Consider the following 19,984-nt stretch of genomic DNA (forward strand, 5'->3'; position numbering starts at 1 on the left):
ATTGGTGATTAATTTGATGATAGGATTTAAATGGTAAATATTAGGAACACTTGAGGAATTAGTGGAAATTGGGAATGAATGACTATTCTACCCCTAGATTAAGTTAGAAGGTTATTTTGTTTGGGAGGGCAAAATGGTCTTTTCCTAAACTAAGGAGATATTCAGTTTATCTTAGAACCAAGGCAGAAAATAGTGGAATTGTGAAGAAGAAAATAGAAGACTCCCTCAGCTCACTTCTCTCTCTCTCCCATGCATCTCTCTCTCTCTCTCACTCCTCCTTGTTGAAGCTTGAAGCTAGGCTCGGGATAGGGAAATTTTAAAGGAAAACAGAAGGAATTTAGGAGGATTCAAGCTAGGAGTTAAGGCTAAAACTTGTGTGGAATCAAGTCTTAATTGAGGTAAGAGTTTGGTATCAATTTTTGTGTTATGTTGTTGAGTAGTTTATATTGATTTTTGAGTTTTGGGTATAGATCTAGTGATGAGTTTGGCTGATGGTTTGAGTAGAAAATCTCAGTGGTTATATTGTGATTTTTGTGGCTAAATTGAGATGTTGATGTTTGTTTATATTGCTGGGAATTATAGGATGAAAATATGTAGTTATAGATCCAAATTCGTGGTTTTTTTAGTGATGAATTGAGGAAAAAATTATGGGTAAGTTGGTGTGTTCATGGCTGGAAGAAGGAGGAGAAAACCCAGGCTTTCTCTTGGTTCGCAGGGCACGCCACGACCCAGCCTAAGGGCGGCGCGACGCATGTAGCCCTTCTGGCCGAGGGAGCCCTCTGACTTGGGGAACGCCGCAACTTGCTTGGCCAAGCCGTGACCCGCCTCCCCTTTGGCGTGAGAGCTTGCTCTCTGACTTGGGCCAAGTCGTGACCCGCCTGGGAGTTTTTAGCTTAGAAGAGTTCTTAGTGTTGTTAGGGCTCGGGGGTTCGAACCTAAGGGCTCGGGACAATTTCTACTACCCGGCTTAGTAGAAATTGAGGTTCCGGATGCTAGATTTGTTCCCTAGGTATTTTATTTCTAATTGGAAGTTGATAGATATCAGTTACTCTTGTGACTAGGTTTGTCGCCAAGGCTCGAGGGTAGGAATCATGCTCGGAACCAGTTCACCTTCTCCGCTCGGAATCAAAGGTAAAAAAACTACACCCGGTTGTGTGGCTATGTTGGGACTAAGAGTTCCCTATACTTTTATGCAATGTTGTATGATGATATTATGCCATGTGAACATGAAATAAATGGCCTAAGAGTGCCAGAATTAATATTGGCACACAGGACGCGGCTCAGCCACTGGTAGTTGAAGTTAATTATATAATCACTGAGCTCGGCCTAAGTGAGCTAGAGTCAATGGGATAAACAGAGGGTGCGACCTAAGGGCATCGACCCTGGATATTGTATGATATGTTTACTGTTGTTAATCTAATGATTGTGGCATGTTAATTATCTAGATGATAGATTGTTGGTTTGTTGATTGATATCACTGATTATGTGAACGATGTGGTCTGCTGAGTATTTGATTAATGAATTATGAATTGTTTGATTACTGTTATTGGTTATGTTCTGTATATGGTTTTCTTACTGGGCCTTGGCTCACGGGTGCTACGTGGTGCAGGTAAAGGCAAGGGCAAGCTGGACCAACCTTGATTTAGAGAGCTATGGGGGCAGAATATAAATAGTTGACTACTCGGCCGCCATGACCGAGAGGTGATACAGGGACGGGAGACCCTAAAATGTCTATTTTGCCATTAAAGTGGCTTGTGGTTGTACATAACCTTTAGAAATTTTGTAAATTGTCATTTAACCCTATTTTTGGGATCCCGTGTATCAAACACTTGTTTAAATGAAATTTATCTTTTATGACCAAAATCTTTTAACCTAAGTTCAATAATGGTTTTAGTGACACATTTTCAACTAAACGACTTGACTAGCAAGTCTTGCACCTTTTATAAACACACAGTGTAACGATCTTGGTTATCCAGGGCATTACAAAATATGAGGAATTAGGGAAAATGCCTGAGAGACCTCTTCCATCCATTGAGAAACCACCAGCTCTTGAGTTAAAAACCCTACCTGATCATCTTAAGTACGCTTATCTGGGGAAGAATGATACTCTCCCAATTATTATTTCAACTTCTTTATCTGTGACTGAAGAAGAGAATCTTCTTAGGGTATTAAGGGCTCACAAATTAGCAATTGGATGGACTTTGGCAGATATTAAGGGTATTAGTCCTTCAACAGTAATGCACCGTATATTAATGGAGGAGGATAGTAAGCCTAGTATTGATGCTCAAAGGAGGCTCAATCCTTCAATGAAAGAAGTTGTAAGGAAAGAAATCCTTAAATGGTTGGATGCAGGGGTAATTTACCTAATATCTTATAGTGCTTGGGTTAGTCCTGTCCAGGTAGTTCCAAAGAAAGGTGGCATGACAGTGGTTAAAAATAATAATAATGAACTTATTCCAACTCGTACAGTGACGGGGTGGAGAATTTGTATTGATTACCGTAAGCTGAATAAGGCCACCAGGAAAGACCATTTTCCTTTACCTTTTGTAGATCAGATGCTAGATAGATTGGCAGGCCATCCTTATTACTGCTTTTTGGATGGATATTCGGGATATCATCAAATTCCTATAGCAGTGGAGGATCAAGAAAAGACTACTTTCACATGCCCTTATGGGACATTTGCCTTTCGGAGGATGCCATTTGGGTTATGTAATGCTCCACCTTTCAAAGATGTATGATGTCTATTTTTTATGACATGGTGGAAAAAGGTATTGAAATTTTGATGGATGACTTTTCAGTCTTTGGACCCTCTTTTGATGGATGTTTAGCTAATTTGTGAAGGGTTCTAAAAAGATGTGAGGAATCAAATTTAATATTAAACTGGGAGAAATTACACTTTATGGTGACAGAAGGAATAGTCTTGGGCCATAAGATTTCACGCCATGGAATTGAAGTAGACAGGGCCAAGATTTCAACAATAGAAAATTTACCTCCTCCAGTGTCTGTTAAAGGGGTTCAAAGTTTTCTGGGCCATGCTGGATTTTATAGGAGGTTCATAAAGGACTTTTCAAAAAAATTGAAGCCCTTATCTACTATACTTATGAATGGTGTGGTATTCAACTTTGATTCTCATTATTTAAGGGCGTTTAACACACTGAAGGAGAAATTGGTATTTGTGCCAATTGTTGTATCACCAAATTGAGAAATTCCTTTCGAATTAATGTGTGATGCTAGTGATTATGCAGTAGGAGCAGTTCTTGGACAACGAGTTGACAAGGTATTTAGAACGATTTATTATGCTAGTCGAACCTTGAATGATGCTCAATTAAATTATGCAACTACTGAGAAGGAATTACTTGCAATAGTCTTTGCATTTGACAAGTTCAGGCCATATTTAATTGGTAATAAGGTGATTTTTTACACATATCATTCAGCTATTAAGTACCTTATGACTAAAAAGGATGCTAAACCTCGCCTGATTCGATGGGTCTTATTATTGCAAGAGTTTGATATGGAAATTTGTGATAAGAAGGGGACGAAAAATCTAGTTGCTAATCATTTATCTAGATTGTAAAAAGAAGAAGATCATAATGCTAAAGAGGAGACAATTGATGAAAATTTTCCGGATGAACAATTATTTTCGATTGAATGTGAAGAGAAGATGTCATGATTTACAGATTATGTAAACTATTTGGTAGCTAAAGTTGTGCCTCCAAACATGTCAAGGCAACAACTAAAATAGTTCTATTCAAAAGTGAAGCATTATTATTGGGATGAACCCATTCTTTTTCATCATTGTGCTGATCAAATGATTAGAAGATGTGACCCAGAAGAGGAAATGATGTCCATACTTACTCATTGCCATACTTTACATCGTGGTGGTCACTTTGGAGGAACAAGGACAACAACAAAAGTTTTGCAATGTGGGTTTTATTGGCCTATGTTATTTAAAGAAGCTAATGCCTTTGTTAAGAGTTGTGATCATTGCCAAAGGACCAGTAAGATATCCAGAAGAGATCAAATGCCAATGACTGGAATTCTGGAAGTTTAGCTGTTTGATGTGTGGGGAATAGATTTTATGGGACCTTTCCCATCATCTTATAACAATAAGTACATTTTGCTGGCAGTAGATTATGTTTCTAAATGGGTGGAAGCTGCAGCAACTCCTAATTGTGATGGAAATGAGGTACTTAAATTTCTTCATAAGAATATTTTTACTCGGTTTGGTACTCCAAGAGCTATTATTAGTGACAGAGGCCATCATTTCTATAATAAATCATTCACAACTCTATGTGCTCCTTATGGAGTTCATCGTAGAAAGGCCCTGTTTTATCATCCACTTGCTAATGGTCAAGCTGAAGTCTCAAACTGGGAAATTAAAAGTATTTTAGAGGAAAATATAAGCACATCAAGGACAGATTGGTCGAAAAATCTTGATGATTCACTGTGGGCTTATCGCACAGCCTTTAAGACTCTGATTGGTATGTCACCATATCAGTTGGTATTTGGGAAGGCATGTCATTTACCAGTTGAACTTGAGCATCGAGCTTATTGGGCAGTGAAAAAGTTGAATGTTGACTTATTTATGGCTGGACAGAATAGACTTCTAGAGTTGAATGAGCTTGATGAATTTAGAAATGAAGCATATGAAAATGCAAATGTTTATAAAGAAAAGTATAAGGGTTTTCATAATAAAAGGATCATTAGAAAGGATTTCCAACCGGGAGATAAAGTTATGTTATTTAATTCTAGATTGAAGTTGTTTCTAGGAAAACTAAAGTCTAGATGGTCAGGACCCTTCACAATTATGGTCTCATTACCTTATGGAGTGGTTCAGATTCATAGCGAGAAAACAAGACATTTTAAAGTAAATGGTCAGAGGTTAAAGCATTATTTGGAAGGACCAGTGGAAAAGTGCAAATCAGTAATGGTTTTTGAACCCCTTTAAATGGGGTATTCAGCGTCCGGCTAAATGACGTTAACGACAGCGCTATAGGAGGCATTCCTATATTTTTATTTTTTTTATTAGTGGACAATTTTATTTAATTTTATTTTGGAATTGTAAATTTTATTTATTTTAATTTTATTTTTAGTAGAAATTTTGTAAATAAAAATCGTGCAAATCGTGAAAAAAAATTGTTTTTCAATTAGTCTTTGGGCCAAGTTGCGACTTGAACTAGCAAGTCGCGACATTAAACAAGTCAAAGAGCAATTAGAATTTGAAAGAGGGGTGGGTCACGACTTGTGCTTATAAATAGAGAGCTTGGCATTTTTAACTAGAGGTGGACCACCAGTACTTTCCTCATCTACCGCCATGGCATCCTTTTCCAGATCCACCACCATTTTAGACGTGATTCGTACTAGGTAAGTTTTCTTTCTTTACTTATTTTTAAACATTGGGGACAATGTTTAGTTTAAGTTTGGGGGAGGGAACTTATTTTTTTCTGTTAGTTTTGTTTTCTGTGATTTGTTTAGTTTATGTTAGTGTTTAGAATTTTGTTTTAGTGTGCTTAGTTCCAACATGAATAATGATTGACAACAAATGTCGATGAGAATAAAGTGAATGCTATGAGTATAATTCAAAGAAAATAAAATCTAAAAAAATCTGTGTGCTTGATTGAACACTTCGTTAGTTCATTGTAGTTTAGATAACATTTGTTGAATATCTTGTCATGATGTTAAATTTATCTTTTTGGATATTGATTATGCTTGCTGGACTTGGTTAGTGGAAAGATGAATGGAAAGTGGAAATTATTTTCTATAATTCTAGAACTTGTTTGTTATTTGAGGCGAAATAATATATCATGTATGCTTAGGAATATGATTTAGGCTATCCTTTGGACCATTTGAGCTTTTCTTGGAAACCTTAAATTACTTAATCCTTTGTTTACCCCTTTTGAGCCTAATCTTGTATATTTTTGTTCTAAACCATCATTTAAGCCTAATACTTTAAACATGGTTATATATTCGTTCCTAATACACTAAGAGCATATGATTGAGAAAAAAATTATGGGGATTGATGTGTAATGGGGTTTAATTGTGATTTGAGTGGGTTTAGAAAATGAAAAGTGAAAAAAAAAATTAGAAAGAGTATATATATTGAAAAAACAAGAAAAAAATTCAATACACTCCCAATATGAATATATAGAAAAATCAAGTTTAGAGGAGTGTACTTATTATTGAAAAAAAAAAGAATATATATATATAAAGAAAAAAAACAAGAAAGGGGATTATGGGATTGTATTATTATGGAAGTAAAGTTGCTGAGTTTTGGTCATGTGCTTATAGTAAAGTGTAGAGTCCCAGAACTTTACTTAGCTAGTTAGATATCGTAATAGCTAGTAGTAGTTATAGTATATTTATTACTGGGGATTTTGGTTCAAGTCGGGACTTAGTTGAACACTCGTAGCAACACTTATAGATTTTATAAGTTTAACCTGTAGTTTAAGAATATTAATTATAACATAAGGTTTGATTAATATAGCTGATTATAAAGATGTCATTTATTATACTATAAGGTTTAGATAGAACCAATAAGATCATGACACTTGTCGTGTGCATGTTTATTGAGAAATTAAGCATTTTTGGATGAATATTTTTATAAGAGAAATATTTGAAAACCCCAGAATCTGCCAGCAGCTTTAAAAACGTTATATGACTCAACCAAAGTTGTTTAACCAATTCAAAATAGGCTGAAAAAGTGTAATTACATGTATAATATTTCAGTGTATGCCGATATATTGTAGTTCTAGGGGCGATATATCGCCACACGGGGAATACGAAAAACACGTAACTTCGCACAAATGCATCGTCGAGCCTCGGGATATAGGCCCAGGCGATATATCACCTACAATGGGCTATATATCGACCCTAGGGTAAGATTTCCAAATGGTTTTGAAACCAAGCTCAATTCAACACTCAACCTCTTAGCAAGCCACTGAACCATTTGACCGAGTCTTAAGCCTCTGCTAAACGAATATTCAAATATTTTTCAAATAAATATTCATTATTTTTATTCAAGCTAAAAGAAGATCTTTTCACTCTTGAACTCTATAAATAGGACCTAGTACCCATCCATTTCTCTCATTCTTCAAGCTGTGTTCAGAGCCTTCAATGTAACGCCCTGGTTAACCCAGAACAGTTACGGTGAATGGTGAACCGGAAATTTAACTCGCTACCTGAGTTCTTTGGTTTAAAATGTGCTTCTAAGTGTTATTAACAGGCTAAGGTGGAAAACCAATCAAAAGGAAAGGATATATTTTATTCAATACATAAAACTGTTCATGGGCCCATAAAAAAACATTTACAAGTTATTTACAACTCAAAATGGTCATTACTGTTTAAATTTTACAACTCGCCGACCTAAGCAGCAAAAATAGGGTAAACCCCCTAGTTCCTCTGAGAACTCCTTGGCCGTGGTGGTCAAGCGGCCGCATATGTACACAACACAACCTAAGCTCTCCACTCAAGGCTAGGTGAGCTTCTCTTTCCCTTTACCTGCATCACATAACACCCATGAGCCAAAGCCCAGCAAGAAAACACAATATAGCATGAATATAATATCAACAATCATCATAATAATCATTTAGGGCTTTCAGTCCAAAACAGATGAGTGACAGTCGCAAAAGTCACTAAGTTCGGTTCCGTTCCCTCTAGCCATGTGACGATAGGGTCACTGGGGCTTTACAAATAAGTGATCCTTTCACTAGCTTAAACAGGATAGGTGCTTGATGACTAGTCACCAACATAACCTACCTCATGAACATAGAGTCATAGCCATGGGATTCCGCTCCCTAGCCATGTGACAAGCTGTCACCTAGGCCTTTGGCCCTGGCTCTAAGTAACTAGTCCTAGACTAGTCAAGCGCTTATAAGTTTCATCGACCTTAGGGTTGGTCCAGCATTAATGCCCCTAGAGCCATTCAATGCTAATATCGATTAGATCTAATCTTTTATCGGCCCTGCGTTCATAATGCTTATGCCATTTCTGACTCTCAGGTCAGTAATACGCGACCAGTGTCGTCCCTAACTAATCAGTGCCATACACAAGTAAGCAAGCTCTGATAAGCATTTAATATTCAATCAATGTCCACATTTACCAATCAACATGCCTCAACAACAACCATGCATGTCATATACACAGGGTGCAGTTTTCTTACCTCTGGTTCGAGTGAGAATTAATATAAGAACGACCCTTGAGAACGATCTGTCTTTTTGTCCCTTAGTGGTTACCTGGCCATAACCAATTATGGGATTCCATCAATAAAATGGATAATAAAATATTCCCGGACCAAGACCTAGCCTCCGGGACATCGAATCCCACTAAACCGGGTAGTAGGATCGATCCCGAGGCCTAAGGTTTGAATCCTTAAGTCAAAAACACACTTTTGGCCAAAATGGCCCTCAAGCACCGCGGCCCTTCCCAAAAAAAAAAAACAGAGGCAACAGCCTCAAGCTCCTACACCCAATGTCGCAGCATTGCCTCCTAAGCCCCGCGGCATTGCTTCCCAGCAGCCAAAACCCTTGTTTTCTCCCATTAAAACCTTGTTTTTTCCCTCTTTCAATCCTTCCAAAAACTTACACAAACATCTCCAAATCCAAAACCAAGTATTACCACAACACAATCAACATACCAACAACAAAACCCAGGAAAATTTTCTCAAAAACCTCCATGAATTCCCAACTAACCACATCAAAATCTCTTGACTAAAAACCATAAGAAAAACAGAGCAATTCTTGAAATTCATGGATAAAATCTTACCTCAAACTGGTTTCAATTAATGAATCAAGTTCCTAAGCTCAAAACTTTAGTTCCCTAGCTTAATTCCTCAATTTGACTTCAAAAATTCCAAAGAAGAAAAGAGAGAAAATGATGAACATGAGGAAGAAAGCTTGGCTCTGTTTTGTTCTATTCTTTCTACAGGTTTCTATAGCCAATAAATCATATATATCCATGCCGAATGACCTTAATGCCCCTAGGTCATTTAAAAGCTTCCAAAGTCTCCCCAAGGGTAAAATCTACATCTTTCACCTATTTTGTTAATCATAATTAACACTCTCCAATTCCCGCTATTCTCGATATTCTCAAATACCAATAATTCAAATCTCGTTACCCTTTTATTTCCCGGTAACGCTCTAATCACCAAAACACCTCGAGACTCACCCCGAGCCCCAAGCTTAAGCCTGGTATGACCAAATCGATAGTTTATACTCAAAGATCGTCTCATGCCAAATAGCTCGAACAAATCCACATTATAATGTGGCCTCAACAATATATCACAAGCATGCACCAAAATATACAAATATGCCCTCAACTGGCCAAATTACCAAAATACCCCTGTGATGAAATGTGGACCCACATGCATGCATTTAACATCATATTATAATATAATTCACATAAACATGCATATAATCATTTAATGGCATAATTAAACAATTATGGCCCTCCTGGTCTACTAATCCAGCCATTAAACCGCATTAGGGATTTTCGGGGCATTACAACTATCCCCTCCTTACAAAAATTTCGTCCTCAAAATTTACCCGAACAACTCGGGATACTGACTCCACATATCTGACTCCAGCTCCAAGGCTGCTTCCTCAACCTTGTTGTTACTCCATAATACCTTAACCAAAGGTATCGTCTTATTCCTGAGGGCCTTATCCTTTCTGTCAAGTATCTGAACTGGCTACACCTCAAAGGAGAGATCTAGCTCAATCTCCAAATCTTCATAGCTCAAAATATGATTCACATCAGATACATACCTCTGAAGAGCTGAAACATGAAACACGTTATGCACGGCTGACAACGCCGATGGCAAGGCCAACCTGTAAGCCACCTGACCAATCCTTTCCAGGATTTCAAATGGACCTACAAATCTAGGGCTCAACTTGCCTTTCTTCCCAAACCTTCTCAACCCTTTCCATGGCGAGATTCTAAGGAAGACATAATCTCCCACCTGGAACTCCGCGTTCCTGCGCTTGGGATCTGCATAGCTCTTCTGCCTACTCTGAGAAGCGAGCATCCGAGCTCTAATCTTCTCAATGGCCTCACTGGTCCTCTAAACTGCCTCAGGACCTAAGTATCTCCTTTCACCTGTCTCATCCCAATGAATGGGAGATCTGCACTTCCTACCACATAGCATCTCATAAGGTGCAACTCCAATGGTAGACTGATAACTATTGTTGTAGGAAAACTCTATCAAAGGTAGATACTTACTCCAAGATCCACCAAAGTCCAGCACACATGCCCGCATCATGTCTTCCAATATCTGGATCATCCTCACAGATTGCCCATCTGGCACGATCGACCTTGTCACTCCATGAACTTCAACTGTATTCCCATGGCCTTCTGCAAACATCCCCAAAACTTGGAAGTAAAAGTGAGGTCACGATCTGACACGATTCACCTTGGCGCTCCATGAAGGCGCATGATCTCTCTCACATAGAGATCTGCATATTGATCAACTGTATAAGTAGTCCTCACTAGCAAGAAGTGAGCTGACTTGGTGTAGCGATCCACTATCACCTAAATAGAATCATGCTGACCAATAGTCTTGTGTAAGCCCACCACGAAATCCATCGTGATGTCTTCCCACTTCCACTCTGGGATATCCAGAGGCTACAATAACCCTATCAACCTCTGATGCTCAGCCTTGACCTGCAGACATGTCAAGCACTTAGCCACATATTCTACTACATCCCTCTTCATCCCCGGCCACCAATACAAAGATCTCACATCCTGATACATTTTCGTGGTGCCTGGATGCAAAGAGTAAGGTGTAGTATGAGATTCATCCAGAATCTCTCGCCTCAAAGCAGTGCCCAACGAAACACATATCTGCCCCTTGTATCTCAACAAGCCTAACTCAGACACTGTATAATCTCTGGATGCTCCAGCCAAAACATCCTCTCTGATCTTAATCAGCTGTGGATCACTCAACTGACCCTCTTTGATTCTCTCTAACAGTGTAGACTGTAGCGTAATATTAGCCAACTGGCCCACCAACAACTCTATACCAGCTCTGGTCATATCATCTGCTAACTCCCTAGCTATCAGCCTCATACCATAAATTTGTCCCGGACCCTTCCAGCTTAAAGCATCAGCTACCACGTTGGCGTTTCCTGGATGATACAGAATCTCACAATCATAATCTTTTACTAACTCCAACCAATGCCTTTGTCTCATATTCAAATCTTTCTGGGTGAAGAAGTATTTCAGGTTCTTGTGGTCTGTATAGATCTCACATTTCTCTCCATAAAGATAATGCCTCCATATCTTTAAATCAAAGACCACAGCCGCCAACTCTAAATCATGAGTGGGATATCTCTTTTCATACTCCTTCAACTGACGAGAGGCATAGGCAATTACTTTCTCTGACTGCATCAAAAAATAGCCCAAACCCTGATGAGAAGCATCACAATAAATCACAAATTTCTTCTAATCTGTCGAGAGACTTAGAATCGGAGCTGTAATCAATCTCTGCTTCAGTTCCTGGAAGCTGTTCTCACATTTATCTGACCACACAAATTTCTGACTCTTACGTGTCAGCTCAGTCAATGATGTAGCAATCTTTAAGAACCCTTCCACGAAATGCCTATAATAACCTGCCAATCCAAGGAAACTTCTAACCTCAGAAGCATTTTTTGGCCTTGGCCAATCTCTGACCGTTTCAATCTTTACTGGATCTACCTTAATCCCCTCCTTACTGGCAATGTGCCCAAAAAAGGATACCTGAGATAACCAGAACTCACATTTCTTGAACTTGGCAAAAAATCTGTGTTCCCTCAGTCTCTGTAGAACCAACCTCAGATGCTGCTCATGCTCTGACTCAGACTGAGAATATGCCAGAATATCATCGATGAAGATGTTCACAAACTGGTCCAGATAATTCTTGAACACTCTGTTCATCAGATCCATAAAAGTAGCAGGGGCATTAGTCAATCCAAAAGACATGACTAAGAACTCATAATGCCTATACCTGGCACGAAAAGCAGTCTTCGGTATGTCTCCCTCCTTGACCCTCAATTGATGATAACCAGAACGAAGGTCGATCTTTGAGAATACCTTTTTACCTTGCAACTGATCAAATAGATCATCTATCCTTGGAAAAGGATACTTGTTCTTGATTGTCAACTTATTCAGTTCACTGTAATCAATACACATTCTCAGAGAACCATCTGTCTTCTTTACAAACAGAACTGACGCACCCCAAGGTGAGAAACTAGGTCTGATAAAACCCAAATCTAATAGCTCTTGCAATTGCACCTTTAATTCTTTCAACTCAGCTAGGGCCATTCTGTAAGGTGCTCTAGACACTGGCTCCATCCCTGGTGCCAGTTCTATCACAAACTCAATCTCTCTGTGCGGTGGCAACCCTGGCTAATCTTCTGGAAACACATCCAGGAATTCACAAACAAGTTTGGTATCTTCTGGTCTCACTAGCACGACCTGAGTGGTATCAACCACACTGGCTAAGAATCCAATGTAACCTCCTTGCAATAAATCCCTAGCCCTCAATACAGAAATCATAGGTATGCGAGGTCCATGCTCAGTACCAACAAACACAAAAGGATCCTTACCTTCAGGCTCAAAGGTGACCATCTTCCTTCTTCAATCAATGGTTACCCCATACTTCGCTAACCAATCCATACCCAATATCATATCGAAGTCAGTCATAACTAACTCTATCAAATCCACTGACAATTCTCTGCCCTCCACTATCACTGGCAAAGATCTAATCCATCTCCTGGATACCACTAACTCCCCAGTGGAAAAAAAAGTTCTGAACCCCACAACATAAAAATCATAGGGTCTACACAGTCTATCAATAATACTACTAGCAACAAAAGAATGTGTAGCACCAGAATCAATCAATACATTATAAGGGGTTCCAGCACTAAGAAGCTGACTTGTAACTACTAAGGGAAAAGCCTCAGCTTCTGCTTGTGTCAATGCGAACACTCGAGCTGGGGCTGAGCTGTCCTCTTTTTTGGGTTCTTCTTTTCTTGCCTTAGGGAAATCCTTTTTAAGATGGCCCACTGCTCCACATGAGAAGCAATCCCTTGCCCTAAATTCTCCCAAATGATGCCTCTTGCATCTAGGGCATTTAGGATAATACTTCCAGGCTTCATTACCACCTAAGCGACCCATTGAGATACCACGGGGCCGCCTATCAGGACCTGGAATTAGGAAGGTGTCAGGAACCTTTCTCTTCTGCTCACTGGGGCCTCCACCCCTACCAGAACCAACAAATGGAGGACCTGTCCTCCTGAACTCCTTTCTGGCTGTATTATCTCGCCAGATCTTGTTCTCAGCTATGAGTGCCTTCTCAACCACCTATGCATAGGTAGTAACCCCAGCCATAGTGGTATTACATACGTCACGGGCTAATCTGGGCTGTAGCCCCTGCATAAATCTCTCTCTTCTAGTCCCATCAGTGGGCACTAGCTCCATGGAAAATTTTGCCAAATGATCAAATTTCAAGGCATACTCAGTGACTGACAAACCTCCCTAAAGTAGCCTAATGAATTCCTCAGATTTTGCCGCCCTGATGGCATCATTGTAATATTTCTCGTTGAATAGAGTCTGAAACTGTTCCCAACTCAGGGCATTAACATTCTTGGTCTAGGTAATAACCTCCCACCAAATTCGGGCATTCTCCCAAAACATATAAGTGGCACAAGCCACCCTCATGAAATCCAGGATGGTGGTAATCATACTCATCCACTACTCTGCCTTGGCAAGATCTGCACTGCCCTCAAAAATTGGAGGTTCTTGCTTCCTGAACCTTTCATAAAGAGGCTCCCATTTATTTCCAACCTCAGGCAGCTGCCTAGCTACTGGCACCGACACAAGAGGTGCCTTTAATACACTGGCCACTGCAGGTGCTTGCTGTTGTCTCAGGAGGCAAAGCTCTTCTCCTTATCTTAACACTGTAGCCTACAGGTCACTATTTATCTGCTGGCAGTTTACATGAGCTGGCTGTGGAATCTATCCTTGGTCATTTTCTTGACCCTGATTGTTATTATATTCTGGCCTTGATCACTCTAGCCAGCTGAAGCATCTGTCTGCCCTGGATTCATTATTATTACTGATACCTTGCTGAAACAATGATTAATATGGCCAGTCAGGTAGTAATAACTAAACCTCTTGCTGCCTTACAGTCCAAGAACAAGCAGACAATTATCATATTCCACAGTCATACATTTATACAAGAAGATACATGTTTACAGAATTTAGCACTTAGCATGTATAACATAATAATTCACAATCAACAATACTAATAAGTATGTTCCAACAATCTCAGTACTATTTAGCACATAGTTGCTAAGGATATAATATTTTGGGGCACAGGTTTAACATGGTGTCTCATGCATACAGGTAAAGCATTTATACTATATTTAAGAATTTATACATATAACTACATAAATAGTTACCAAACCATGAGTCGAGCTTGACTTCAGTGATAAGTGTACATGCCCAGCCAGTCTATAGGAACCCTAACCTTGGCACGCTCTGATACCAAGTTGTAACGCCCTGGTTACCCCTGAATAGTTACGGTGAACGCTGAACTGGAAATTTAACTCGCTACCCGAGTTCTTTGGTTAAAAACGTGCTTCTAAGTGTTATTAACAGGCTAAGGTGGAAAACCAATCAAAAGGAAAGGATATATTTTATTCAATACACAAAATTGTTCATGGGACCATAAAAAAAATATTTACAAGTTTGTTGACGTGGTTTTTCGCCAACAGATAATTATACGAATAAGTAGGATGGATTAGTGCAAATTGGTAAACCGTAATATGAAAAGAATTGTAATTTAGACTTTGGGAAACTAATAGCAATAGAAAGATGGTCACCCCCTTTCTTTTTAGGTGGTTCGAAGGTTAAACTCCCTCTAGTCCACCAGTCGATAGTATTGATATCTCTTGACTATTTTCTTACAAAGTTCTTCGTTAAAAAAATATCCCAACCCCTTGCACTACCCAGGGTCTTGGTATTTATAGGAAGATGATATATGGGTAGGTATTGGGGTCATCCCATGATCTCCTCATCCATCAAATCATTTATGTGACATTATTGATTAATTCCTAAACCTTGCAGTGAAGTGTGGTCTAATCAATAGGTGAGGAATAATGGGCCGCATGGCCCAAATCAGGCGTGGGATGTCTAACCACGCACGTTTATACTGCGTGTCTGAGAATTCAGGAATAGAATAGACACGTGACGCCTGGGATATGCACGTTTATATTGCGTGGTTGACTTTACAAGGATTCGGGAGTGTCAGGCCTCTGATGCACTACGAGATTAATGTGGTGCTAGCTCGTAGTTCTCATCATGTCGACACAAAAACCCCAAGGAGTAGCTAAATGATTAACCAGCTTGGGCTGGTTAAATAAGGGGATGGTAGCAAACAACTCCGGGTGGACGGTTGACACGTGGCAAACCGAGTTAAGCCCTTTCTTAGCTCGTCGAAGTGCGAGGATATTTAGGGCGTACATTTACCCCCCAAGCCCCTGCTCATGACTTATGACGTCACCTTTGATCTTCACAGCGGGGGCTTTTAAACTTCTCTTTAGACTCTTCATGTTCTGCCCACTATATTGGTATCGGACACGTGGAACGCCGTGGTTGGAGACTGTTCGGATTCCGAGAATTGCATTAAATGGCCTAGCCACCTTTCTACTGTCGTTTCGCCTCCCAAGTTATGACCATCGTATCTCGCATTAGTTTGATCGAACGGTCCTTGTTTCCTCATGCCTCTTACGTATATATAAGGAGGGCAATCTTCAGTACTAGTCACTCTTCGTTTGAAATTTTTTCCTCATTTTCTCTTTTTTAGCTTCAGAAATTCTTCTTCTGGTCATCATCCCAGAGATCCCCATGCTCTCACCACAAGAGTCTCTCAGAGGTCTAGCTTTAAGGATTCAACCAGGACTCCTACCCCTACGTTTTCTGCAACTTTCATCCGAAAAAATACACTGTAAGTTTCCTGTCTGTTTGCATGTTTCGATTTCCCTTATTCCTTTGATAGGCAAATTTATTTCTTAGCCGTAAACGATAGGTTGTTTTTGGCTGGTCTTTTTGTGTGTAGGTTCCAATTCTAGGCATATTGATTACACTTAGAAACATGTCTAGGAAGGTGATGTTCATAACTAGGGGACTTCTGGGTAATTTTCTGGGTAAATTTTTTATATGCATGTTTGGAGTATGGAAGGTGAGAGGTTTTTAGGGGGAAAAATCAGGTAGCTTAGGGGTCACACTTCCTAGGTGGTTTTGTTCTCAAAACTTCCCTTCCAAGGCAAGCAATAATTTGCCCTTCCTGACACAAAGATCCCTGGAGATCAGGGATCCGTTGGAAACGTGGGCGCGTGACTAAGGCAACGCGTGGCTTCACACACCACAGGCTGAGATTACCTTAGCCCGTGTATGAAAATCATTTCTTCTCGCGCTGTTTTCCCTTTTCTAGTTTTAGGTCACCTATTTAAGCTTTTCCTCATTCTTGTCGTTAGGCGACCAGATGGGACCCAAAAAGAACGCGCCCAAGAAAAGCATGGCTGGCTCATCGTCCCAGCAGGCCCGCAAGGAGAAAGAGGTTGAAGTGGGGTCTCCCATCCCCCAATTCGGTCCCACGGTGGAGAAGGAGGTCGAGGTGGGACCAGATGCTTTCTTCGAGGTAGAGAGGATAGTCTCAAAGATTATGACCCAGGGGAGGGTCAACAAGATTCTACTGTCCCATAACATCGAATTTGGGACAGGCGCTCTTGTAGCCCATCCTCCCCTCGAGGGCGAGAGGAGCTGCGCGCCCCTTGATGAGGAGTACGCGGTCTGGAGCGATGAACACCTCAAGGCCGGGGCCTTCCTACCTCTGGACCAATACTTTGCGGATTTCCTGAACTATGTGAAGCTAGCCCCCTTCCAACTGCCCCCAACTCTTAGCGTCTGCTGGCGGGGCTGAGGTACCTCTTCCTGAAGCAGGAGTGGGAGGTCCCTACTCTAGCAGACATCCTTTACTTCTTCTGCCTCAAAGCTAGCCTGGATCAACGGGGACAAGGCGACGAGTTCTACTACTTGACCTGTTTCCCCAACTCTCCTGCAGTCATTGAGCTGCCCAACCACCTCAACGACTTCAAGGACCAGTTCTTCATGTCGACGGGGTTTCGCAACTCTGAGTACCACTACTTCAACCATCCTCGTAAGCTTTCCATTCTCAGCCCGTGGTTAAAAACTTCTTTCTTTCCTTTTTCTTCTTGTGTGTATATTGACTAGAACAACGTCGTGCAGCCATCTTTGCGAGGACGGCCAAATCAGTGACCCTCGGGGGTCAATATCACACATTGGCGGGGCTTCTGCCAAGTGACAAGGACTACCACGAGCTCGTGACTGACGAGACAATGCTAGCGTGTAAGCTTATTTCTGCAGGTTAGAGTCTGGCCTTAAGGAGGACGCGGGCCAATCAACCAGTAGCTCATGTGATGGAGATCATTCCTGAGGTTGAGGTCATGGATGGCGACGGCGACGAGCAGGAAGATGAGCCTGAGGTGCCCCTTGTTCAGAAGAGGAGAGCTTCGGAGGTTGCCCGGGATCCCGATTTGGACTGAGCTCAATTAGGGGCAGCAGCCGGCCCCTCCGGCCAAGGTAACCCCTATCTCTTTCGAGACCTAGATAGGGCAGCTGTGGACCTTAGGTTAGTTAGGTTTAACCCACACCAGCTCATGCACCGCCACCGAAATGACCCAGACCTCAATGTAACCCTGCTCCAATGCGTAGACCAGTTAGTACTGCATAATGACGTGGGCCATCCTAGGGGTACCGTAGTAGTAGACAATACGTTGTCCTTTAGGTTAACCTTCTTTGAGGAGTACGGGACTAACCTTAGGTCATGGCCCTCCCTCATAAAGGGTATAGTTGCCCCTGGACTTAGGCAATACGTGGAGGAATCTAGCCCCGAGGTAGAGCCTGAGCTGGCACCTCCCACAATCCAAGAAGTGGTTGTTTTAGATTCTCCTTCCCCTGTAGCAGCTCCGAGGCCGGAGGTCGTGGAAGTAGACTCTTCCTCTAGCTTAGAGGGTAGGAATTTTTTTGTTTTTGTTATTGTTAATAATTTTCTTTTGAAGAATGTTCATGTATCCTTAACGTAATTTTTTCATTCTTATTTTCAGGCAAGGAGATGGCAGAGAGGGGAGGACCTAATAACCGCTCGATGTTCCCAAGAGGGAAGGCACTCAAGGGTCCCCTCGTCAAGAGGCTTCGACCTTCTTCTAAGAAAATGCCGCCCCTGGCTACAACCACCTCCCAATCCTCGACCAAGGGGAAAAGCTCAGGTTCAGAAGCTACGCCTGCTGCTACGACATTTTCTCATCCTCCTGCTTGGGAACCAGTAGCATCGGTTGGTCCCCAAGCTCCGGTGGTGCATGCTGCCACAGTTCGCATCCTCGTCAACTCTCAGGATCTGGAGCTGATTCCAGACACTTTCCGGGGGACCGTCTACGAGACGGCGAAATACTCGGTGGAGCACTTCTACAAAGCCAAGCCCACCGATCTGAGGAAAATTGAGGAGAGGAGCCCTGAGAACGTGATGGAATCTTCTCTCGGGATGAACCTCACAGTAAGTATTTATACCGACCACTTTTTGCATCTTACTTTTCGGGAATGTGTCTAACTGTTCCTTTGCTTTTTGCAGGCGGTCTTGGCTCTCCACCGCAGCATCTCTCGGGCCAGGTCCAGGAATGAGGAGGTTAAGGTTGAGTTGACCACAGCCCAAGATGCTCTCGCCACATCGAAGCAAAATGAATAGACTGCCAGGGATGCCTTGGCGGTGGCCCAAATGAGTGAGCGGGAAGCGAAGTCTGCCCTCACTACTGCCCAAGCAGCCGAGCAGGAAGCGAAAGTTTCCCTCGCCACAGGTCAGGCAGGCGAGCAGAAGGCGAGAACTACTTCGGCAGCTCTCCAGGTCGAGCTTGGGGGGGCCAAGGAAAAGTTGTTGGAAGCCGAGGCGGCCGTCCGAGAGGAGAAGGAGGCGTCAACATTCTGCATGGAGAGTATGTTGTACCACTGCTGGGCCTTCAACCAGGACGGCAACTTCTCCTTCATGGCCCCCGAGGCATGGGGACACTACCTGGAGAAGTTCAAGGCTCGGCTACAATCAGAGTTGCCAGCGGCGACTAAGACTGGGGAGACCTCTGCTGTTAGCGAGCAGGATGCTGAGGAGGTGACGTCCTCGGAGCGACCTGGGGGGGCCTAGGATTTTTCTTTTTTGTTATTATCTTATCTAATTATTTATTACGAGGTTTTTCTCCTTGAGACAATTTTATGATTTTGGTTATTTCATCACTTATTTTTCTTTTTAATATGATGTGTTTGGTGAAAACTCAATTTGTGTTAGTTTATCGACTTTTTCTTTGAAATTGAAAAGCACTGCCAGTCAATTTTAACGAACTTCTAAGCCTTAAGACCTGGTCGTACCTAGGACATTTAATTTAAAACTTAGTTCGCGTTAATTTTATTGAAACCTCGTGCTTTTTAGGAAAAACACCGATTAATCAATTTAACTAACTTCTAAGTTTTAGGACCTGGTCATATCCAGGATATTTAATTTAAAAACTTAGTTCGCGTTAATTTTTATTGATACCTCGTGCCTTTTAGAAAAAACACCGATTAATCAATTTAATTAACTTATAAGTTTTAGGACCTAGTTGTATCCAGGATATTTAATTTAAAAACTTAGTTCGCGTTAAGTTTTTATTGATACCTCGTGCCTTTTAAAAAAAACACTGATTAATCAATTTAATTAACTTCTAAGTTTTAGGACCTGGTTGTATCCAGGATATTTAATTTAAAACTTAGTTCGCATTAATTTTTATTGATACATTGTGCCTTTTAGAAAAAACACCGATTAATCAATTTAATTAACTTCTAAGTTTTAGGACCTGGTTGTATCCAGGATATTTAATTTAAAAACTTAGTTCGTGTTAATTTTTATTGA

Source organism: Humulus lupulus, chromosome 4 (genome assembly GCF_963169125.1).
Source record: "Humulus lupulus chromosome 4, drHumLupu1.1, whole genome shotgun sequence".
Lineage (NCBI taxonomy): Eukaryota > Viridiplantae > Streptophyta > Magnoliopsida > Rosales > Cannabaceae > Humulus > Humulus lupulus.